Source organism: Peromyscus eremicus, chromosome X, assembly GCF_949786415.1.
Source record: "Peromyscus eremicus chromosome X, PerEre_H2_v1, whole genome shotgun sequence".
Lineage (NCBI taxonomy): Eukaryota > Metazoa > Chordata > Mammalia > Rodentia > Cricetidae > Peromyscus > Peromyscus eremicus.
The window spans coordinates 21,764,154-21,772,318 of record NC_081439.1 but is presented as its reverse complement, the minus strand read 5'-3'; the positions used below and the strand labels follow the sequence as shown (position 1 = coordinate 21,772,318).

Sequence of the window (8,165 nt, the reverse complement as noted above, 5' to 3'; positions counted from 1 at the left end):
AGACTACAAAATCTTTAGCCTGAAAAAGTACTAGAATTGGGAGAAACCAACAGCTAAACACCTAAGGGTATCTGAATTACAGTATTCCCCATTATTTGTACACAATCTTCACTCTCACTCAGCTGGGGATTCATAACAGATCTAATAGCCCATATCTACTCCAAAGAGAACTCTCTGGCCAATTTCTGATCTTCTAAAGATACTACATTTGTCCATTTCCTCTTTCTTTTTTTTTCTTGTTTTCTTCCCCCTTTTAGGCTAGGTAATTTGTTGTATTAGTCAGGGTTTTCTGAAGGAACAAAATTGACATAATGAATATATCCAAAGGGGATTTATTAGAGTGGCTTATATCCTATGGTCTGGCTAGTCTAATAATGGCAATCTCTCAACGGAAAGTCTAAGAATCCAATAGTTACTCAGTTCACAAGGCTGGGTATCTCAGCTGGTCTTCGGTATATATAGGAATCCCAAAGGAGGCTCTAATATCAGTGAGAGAATGCCTTAGCAGAATGATAGATGAACTTGGCTGTGATTGAGGGCAAATAGACAAAAAGAAAAAGCTTGCTTCCTCCATGTCCTTTTTTATAGGCTGCCACCAGAAGGTGTGGCCCAGATTTAATGTGGGTCTTCCTACTCTAATGATCCAACAAGAAAATGTCCTTACTAGTGTGCCCAGCTGCTTGGGTTTTAGTTAATTCCAGATGTAGACAACTAGACAATCAAGATTAGCCATCATGCCGGGCGGTGGTGGCGCACGCCTTTAATCCCAGCACTCGGGAGGCAGAGCCAGGCGGATCTCTGTGAATTCGAGGCCAGCCTGGGCTACCAAGTGAGTTCCAGGAAAGGCGCAAAGCTACACAGAGAAACCCTGTCTCGAAAAAAACCAAAAAAAAAGAAAAAAAAAAAGAAAAAAAAAGAAAAGATTAGCCATCACACTATTAATTATATATTTACACCTTACTATGACACACGTTTTCATTATCACATTGGAAAATGACACCCTCTAGCTAGGTTATGTAGAAAAAAAGATGAATCTCATCTACATGTTTTTGGTTTCCACATTATCCAATGAGCATAAGTCCATTTGCTTGTCATTGTACACTCTCTGGAGTGCTGTTCTATCCAAAGGTCTCTATGTCTGCTTAAAAAACAGAATAGTTAGTACCTAAATGGCTTTGAAATTCTGTGCATATCGGATAATATTTTGTAGGAAAGAAGAAGACTTCATTACCAACCATGCAAGATGGGCATCCAGTTGTGTATAGAAAATGACAAAGTTTCAAAGTCACAAGATTGATTTCTGCAGCTGCACATGTACTCCATAAAGAGCTTACAGCACAGTATGGAAAAGAAGCCCATCTGATCCCAAGATGAACAATGCTTTGGTTAGTATTTTTATCAACTTGACACAAGCTAGAGTAATGTGGGAAGAGGGAATCTCAACTAATGAATTGTCTCCGTCAGATTAGGCTGTAGGCAAAGTCTACAATTGGGAAATTTTCTTGATTGATGCTTGATAGGGGAGGGCCCAGACCATTGTGGGTGGTGCCATGTCTGGGCAGGTGGTCCTGGGTTGTCTAAGAAAGCAGGCTGAAGAAAGCCATGAGGAAGACAGTAAGCAGCATTCATCCATGGTCTCTTTCATTTTCTGCCCTGACTCCCCTCATTGATGGACTGTGACATGGAAGTTTAAGATGAAATAAACCCTTCCCTCCCCAAGTTGCTTTTGGATATGGTATTTATCACAGCAACAGAAAGCAAACCGAAATACACAAATAGGAGTAAAAATATATAACCTGATTTGCAACAAAGAAGCAAAAGTTCCTATTTTTTTATTTGCCCTGCTTTCTACCTCAGGCCTGCTCTTTGCTTTTAATTTAAAACACAGTTGCCAGTGCCTTAAAGAGAAATCAAGGGCTGTGAAGACAGCTCAGCAGGTAAAGCACTTGATGAGCAAAGATGAAGACCTTAGTCCAGATCCTCAGACTCCATGTAAAGTCAGACTCGGAGTGTGCATCTGTAATCCCAGGATCCTTATAGCAAGGTAGGAGTCAGAGGCAGGAGAAATCCCCAGAAGGTCACAAGATAGTTAGGCTGCAGAGTAAATATGAAATTTTGTCTCAAACCAAGTAGAAGTCCAAGTTTGATACATGAAGTTGCCCTCTGACCTCCACACATAGAGCACGGCATGAACGTGTGTGCCCATGTGTATACACACACACACACACACACACACACACACACACACACGATTAAAAAACAGTACAAATCCTGAGGACCCCTCCCACACGTGCTAAGTCAGAGGCTCTTGTGGTAGTGCCCATAAGTCTGCTTATAATAAACCCTGCAAGTACTTTTGAGGGACACTAAAGTTTGGAAATCAATACTGGACATACACTAAAACAACAGAACACTGATTCCAGACATACTGTATTCTTTAGGATGGCAAACGGATGGGAAGGAAGTCAATTATTTTGTTATACTCAATTCACAAGCCCAAGATATGATCTTCAAAGCGCCACACAACCTTCCACAGCACATCAGACCTTACTCCAAGGACAGAACAGTTGCCATCTTTGCACATGCTCCGATTATCAGATCTTATTTTGTTGATAGTTCTAAGCACACCTACAAAGCACTTATTAATAACTAAACAATACCACATTTCTTAAATATTACAACAGGAAAGAAAAAGTTACAGTCATCAAATCATTGCAGACATCCATATGATGTTCATATGATGCCAATGGTATAAAAGCTTGTCACAGCAGTACCAGTATGGGACTCAGAACAACACTTTGGTCAAGATGCCAAGAATTTGGTTCTGTTTTCAGTGTGATACAGTTGCTTCAGCCAACAAAGAACAGATTATTTAAACAAAAACTGAATCCAAAGCAAGCTAAGGTTTATGGGAAAGCTCTTTAGTAACAAGAGTTAATTCATAATCATCCAATCATTATTGCATGGGCTTTACCTATTCAAGCAATTATAGGTACATTGGAAAACTTAATGGAAGGTAGAGAGATATCTACATACTTACTATCCCCACACACATTGAGTCTTTTCCATTCATAAAACCCCATAATACTACCATAGTATATTTACTACAATCAACGAGCTGGCATATTATCATCCAATGCCCAGAGTTTACATTAAGGCTTACTCTTGGTATATAACCTATAAATGTGGACAAATGCATAGTATCTGTCCATCACTGCAGTATCACACAGAATAGTTACTTTGCCCTAAAAAATTTTGAGTTCTATGGAATTTTCTCTCACTCCTTCTCTATAACGAGTATTTTTTTTTACCATCTCAACACTTTTGAATTTTCAAGAATGCCATATCATAATGATGCAGTATTATAACCTTTCCAGATGAGCTTTTTTCATCCACCAATATGTATTTATGATTTCCCACGCCAATTCATTGTTTGTTAGCTCATTTCTCTTTAGGTGTAAATAATATTTCATGGTCTCTATATACTACTTTACCCATTCACATTCTAATTTTGCTGCACCCAGATTTTAATCATTATAAATGAAGATGTTATAGACATCTATGTTCAGGTTTTGGGAGGCACACAGGTTGTTAACTCCCTTGAGTTAATACTAAACAATGTTATCAGGTTCTATGGTAAGTGTATCTTCAGCTTTGTAAGAAACTGTCAAACTATTCTCTGAGGTGGTTAAACAATTTGTTGTTCCCACCAATAATGACAGTTCCTACTGCTACATGTCCTTATCAACATTTGTGCTGTCAGTGCTCTGAATTTTGTCTATTCTTATAGTGTGTAGCGGTATAACATTGTTATTTTCATTTTCATTCTTCTGGTAACATTAAGTGAAGTCTCATATGCTCATTTGCTATCTGTCTTTTTTTAATGTTCATTTATTTATTGGAGGTGTGTGTGTGTGGAGGCCAGGGGATAACTTGCAGGAGTTTGTTCTCTCCTTCTGTGTGGGTTCCTTGGCTCAATCTCAGATCATCAAGCTTGGCAGCAAGCATCTCTTCCCCCTAAGCCATCTTGCCGGTATTCTGTCTTCTTCATTAAGTTATTTTTGTTGAAGTCCTTGGCCTATTTTTAAAATTAGGTAATTTTCTTATTGCTGAATTCTAAGAGTTCTTTGTACATTTTAAATAACTTCCCTTTATCACATATGTCTTTTGTAAATATTTTCCCCTGCCTGTGGCCTGACTGCTAATTATCTTGATAGTGTCTTTTACAGAAAAGAAATCATTAATTTAAATGAACTGTAACATCAATTTTTCTTTCATGAATTGCCTTTGGTGTTATTTTCTCTTCACCATACTTCAGATTACCTAGGTCTTCTAGCAGACTTACAGTTTTACACTTGTTGCTGTTGTTGTTTTTCGGTTTCTATTGAAACAGAGTCATTGTTGTCCTGGCTGGCCTGGAAATCGCCATATAGATCATGCTGGCCTCTAATTCACAAAGATCCACCTGCCCCTGCCTTTCAAGTGTTGGAAACAAAGGCATGTGCCACCATGCCCAGCCAGTTTTTCATTTAATGTTTAAAATCAGCATATATTTTTAGCTGCTTTGGTGAAGGATATAAAATTCATGTTTAGAAGTTATTTTTATATGTGAATATGCATACATCATTTATATAAATAAATGGAATGACCAGTTTTGCTGTATGCCATTGCTTAGCTTCTTTGTTAAAATCAGTTGACCATATTTATGTGGGTCTATTTCTGAACTCACTTTTCTGGTTTGTTTATTTTCTAATTTGTGTATTCATTTGTTAGTACAATACTGTCTTGATTGTTGTATCTTTGTGCTAAGTCTTAAGGCTGAACGTTGTCAGTCCTCTGTCTTTGTTCTTTACATTGAGGCTTTTACCTTACTATATAAACTTGAAGACATTGACATGCAAGAAATAATGGGCTGGGAATCAGAATGGTCTGAACTGAATCTGCAGATCAAGTTGAGAACTGACATCATAATAACATTGAGTCTTTCTGGGCATACACATCAAACATCTCTCCATTTATCTGCTCTCTGTTTCATCCACAGTTTGTAGTTTTTTCTCACATATATGATATTATAACATTAAATATTATACTATATATTAATAGCACAACTTTTAAATACTACTTATTCATTGCTGATTCACAGGGGCAATAATTAACTTTCTCATACTAACCTGATTACAGCAGTCTTTTTGCTGATTCTTTGGATATTCTAAATAGATAGGTGTGTCATCTATAAACACAGACTTCTTTCTTCCCATTTTTCTTGTCTTATTGGTTTATCTAGGACTTCCCAGCACAGTGTTTAAAAGTAGTAGTGGAGCCGGGCGGTGGTGGCGCACGCCTTTAATCCCAGCACTCGGGAGGCAGAGCCAGGCGGATCTCTGTGAGTTCGAGGCCAGCCTGGGCTACCAAGTGAGTCCCAGGAAAGGCGCAAAGCTACACAGAGAAACCCTGTCTCGAAAAAAACCAGAAAAAAAAAAAAAAAAGTAGTAGTGGAAAGGGACACTGTACTGCTCCTGATCATAGTAACAAAGCAGTAGGTTTTAAAAATGAATATTACTTACTGAGTTGAAATAGTACTTTATTTCATTTTCACTGAAATTCTTATCAGGGATGGGTTTTGTATTTTGTCAAATACATGTTTTATCTATTGATATGATCATACAATATTCTTCATTAGCCTGTTTATTGTGATAGATTACATTAATTGATTTTCAAATGTTGAACCTGTCCTGCATAGCTTGGATAAATCCCATTTAGTCATGGTGGATAATTGGATTTATATATTATTTCAACCTGTTGAAACTTTGTTGAGGATTTCTGTGTATATGTTGATGAAATACTGGAATGTCATTGTGTGATTTTGATAACAGTCTGTGACCTCACTGAATACATTATGTATACTTTCTGCTTCTATTTTACTGTGTGCACATGAGATATGGTTGAATCCCTGTGATCTAAAAGAGCATCATTCTTTGAATCCAACCCATAAAAAGTAAATAAAATCTAAACTTGAAATCAATAGAGTGGATGATCAGAACTTCTGAAATATTCCTTCCAGAACTCAAACCTAGTCACAAAATTGCTACCTTTTAACTCTTAGTAGTTTTAACAATCAGGAGGGAAAATGCTTTGTTTCATACAAGACAGATGCAACTTTTTCAGATGTTTCAGAATGCTTGTTGGCATAACTATTACCCCTGCTGTTGCTAAGATATAGAGAAAAGACTGCAGGGGAAAAACACCAAGATGTGCCAAATATTCTGCTCTTTCTAAAGTCCAAGGAGAGGGAACAGTGTGAGTAGAGAGGGTAAAGTGTACACTAACTCATAATATAGAGTGTCTCTGCACACATTACACTGCTTTCATAGCATGACTAGGATTCTAATTTTATTCATCATGTCATATGGCAAATACACATTTTAATTTTATTTTATTTAATGCTCTTGTCAGAAAGTCTCTCTGGACAATCTGGAGTAGACAAGGCATCAAAAATATATTCATGCTGTCTCTCTTCCTGTCCTCCATCATGGTATAAATTTAAGGTGGAAAAGAACCCCATGTGGGAACTTTGTATCAGCCAGCTCTGCCTCTCAGTATCTGTGTGTGGGAGAGCAAAGACAGAGCCAGGCAGGTAAGGTTTTAGAACAGCTCACAGGCCAGACTAAGGTATTTTCCAAAGCTAGATACACCACCAGGTCCATTGGCATCAGCAGAAATGAAAATAAGGCCATTCCCTGCATAGTGCATGGAGCCAAGGCAGAAGAAACCTGGAGAAAGGTCTGAAAGTGTGGGAGTATGAGTTATAGGAAAACCACTTCTCAGATACTGGAAACTTGGATTTTGAGATTTAAGAACACACCAAGTATTGGGATCTATAGCCTTCCTGGACTTCTTTGTGGTGCTGGGTAGGCCAGGTTTCAGTATCACAGGCAAGAAGTGAATGATGGGCTGAAATGGGGCCATACACAGAGTCAGCAAAGAGGAGGACATGTTCTAATTCCAGAAGTATTATGGGATCAACTTCTCTGGAAAATAAATTTCACCAAAAGGCCAAGTGCGTGCGTGCGTGCGTGCGTGCGTGCGTGCGTGTGTGTGTGTGTGTGTGTGTGTGTGTGTTTTCTGTTATCATAAAAAAATACCTAACTTCTCTCTCTCTCTCTGGAATATTATTGCTTTAATACATGACCTATAATAAATAAAATAGAAACAACACTAACAAGAACTTGGGACATCCTATTTTTTAAGGTGCTGGATGTGGTGGTGCAGCCTTTAATCCTAGCACTCAGGAGGCAGAGGCAGGAGGAGCTCCGTGAGTTTGAAGCCAGCCTGTCCTATATAGGGAGTTCCAGGCCAGCCAGGGTTACATAGTGAGACCTTGAATTAAAACAAAACCAAACAAGAAAAAAAAATCAAATAACTATTCATAAGGGCTGGGAGTAGTTATGTTGCTAAAGTGCTTGCCTTGAAAGCAAGAGGATCTAAGTACGATCCTCATGAATCCACATTAAAAATCCAGGTGCTGCGGACAGTGCTTCTAATCTAAATCCTGACAAAGGAGGCACAGAAGGATGCTTGGAACTCACATGAAGGCCAGTCTAGCTGAATGCAGGAGCCCCAGGTTTAGTGAGAGAGCCTGTCTTTAAAAAAATAAGGTAGAGAAGTGACTGAGGAAGATACCCTGAAGCCTCCATACACACACACACACACACACACACACACACACACACACACACACACACCACAATAATAATAATAAAGTGAAATAAATAAACACTTAAGTAAATATATAGGGACATTTTTAAAACAAATCCTCACAGACATTCTCACATGGAGGAAGTAGTGACTATTACTGCTTCTTTTTGTGATGAAAATAATAGGTTTCAACTTATTAACAGGGAGTGATCTGCCACACGAATTTGGTGGTTATGAATTTGGGAATGACTGGTAAGTTTTTGTTTTTATTTTTGTTATTTTGTAAAGGATGTGAAGTAGAGAGTTGTAGCGCCTTTGAGATAGAGGCCATTCATGAAATTGCATGCAAACAATAAAAGATAGGAAAAATTCACATCACCTACCATTAAAATTATTTATGATACAGGCCTCTGAAAGTAGATCTATGGGTTTCCTTTTATAATCATATAATCATCATTAATATGTAAAGT

At 38.0% G+C, this 8,165-nt stretch overlaps 1 pseudogene; it reads left to right on the top strand.

Annotated features, from left to right (window-relative positions):
- The first annotated feature begins 6,554 nt into the window (after positions 1–6,554).
- LOC131899869 (large ribosomal subunit protein uL5-like) lies at positions 6,555–7,039 on the top strand (annotated as a pseudogene).
- The last annotated feature ends 1,126 nt before the right edge of the window (positions 7,040–8,165 follow it).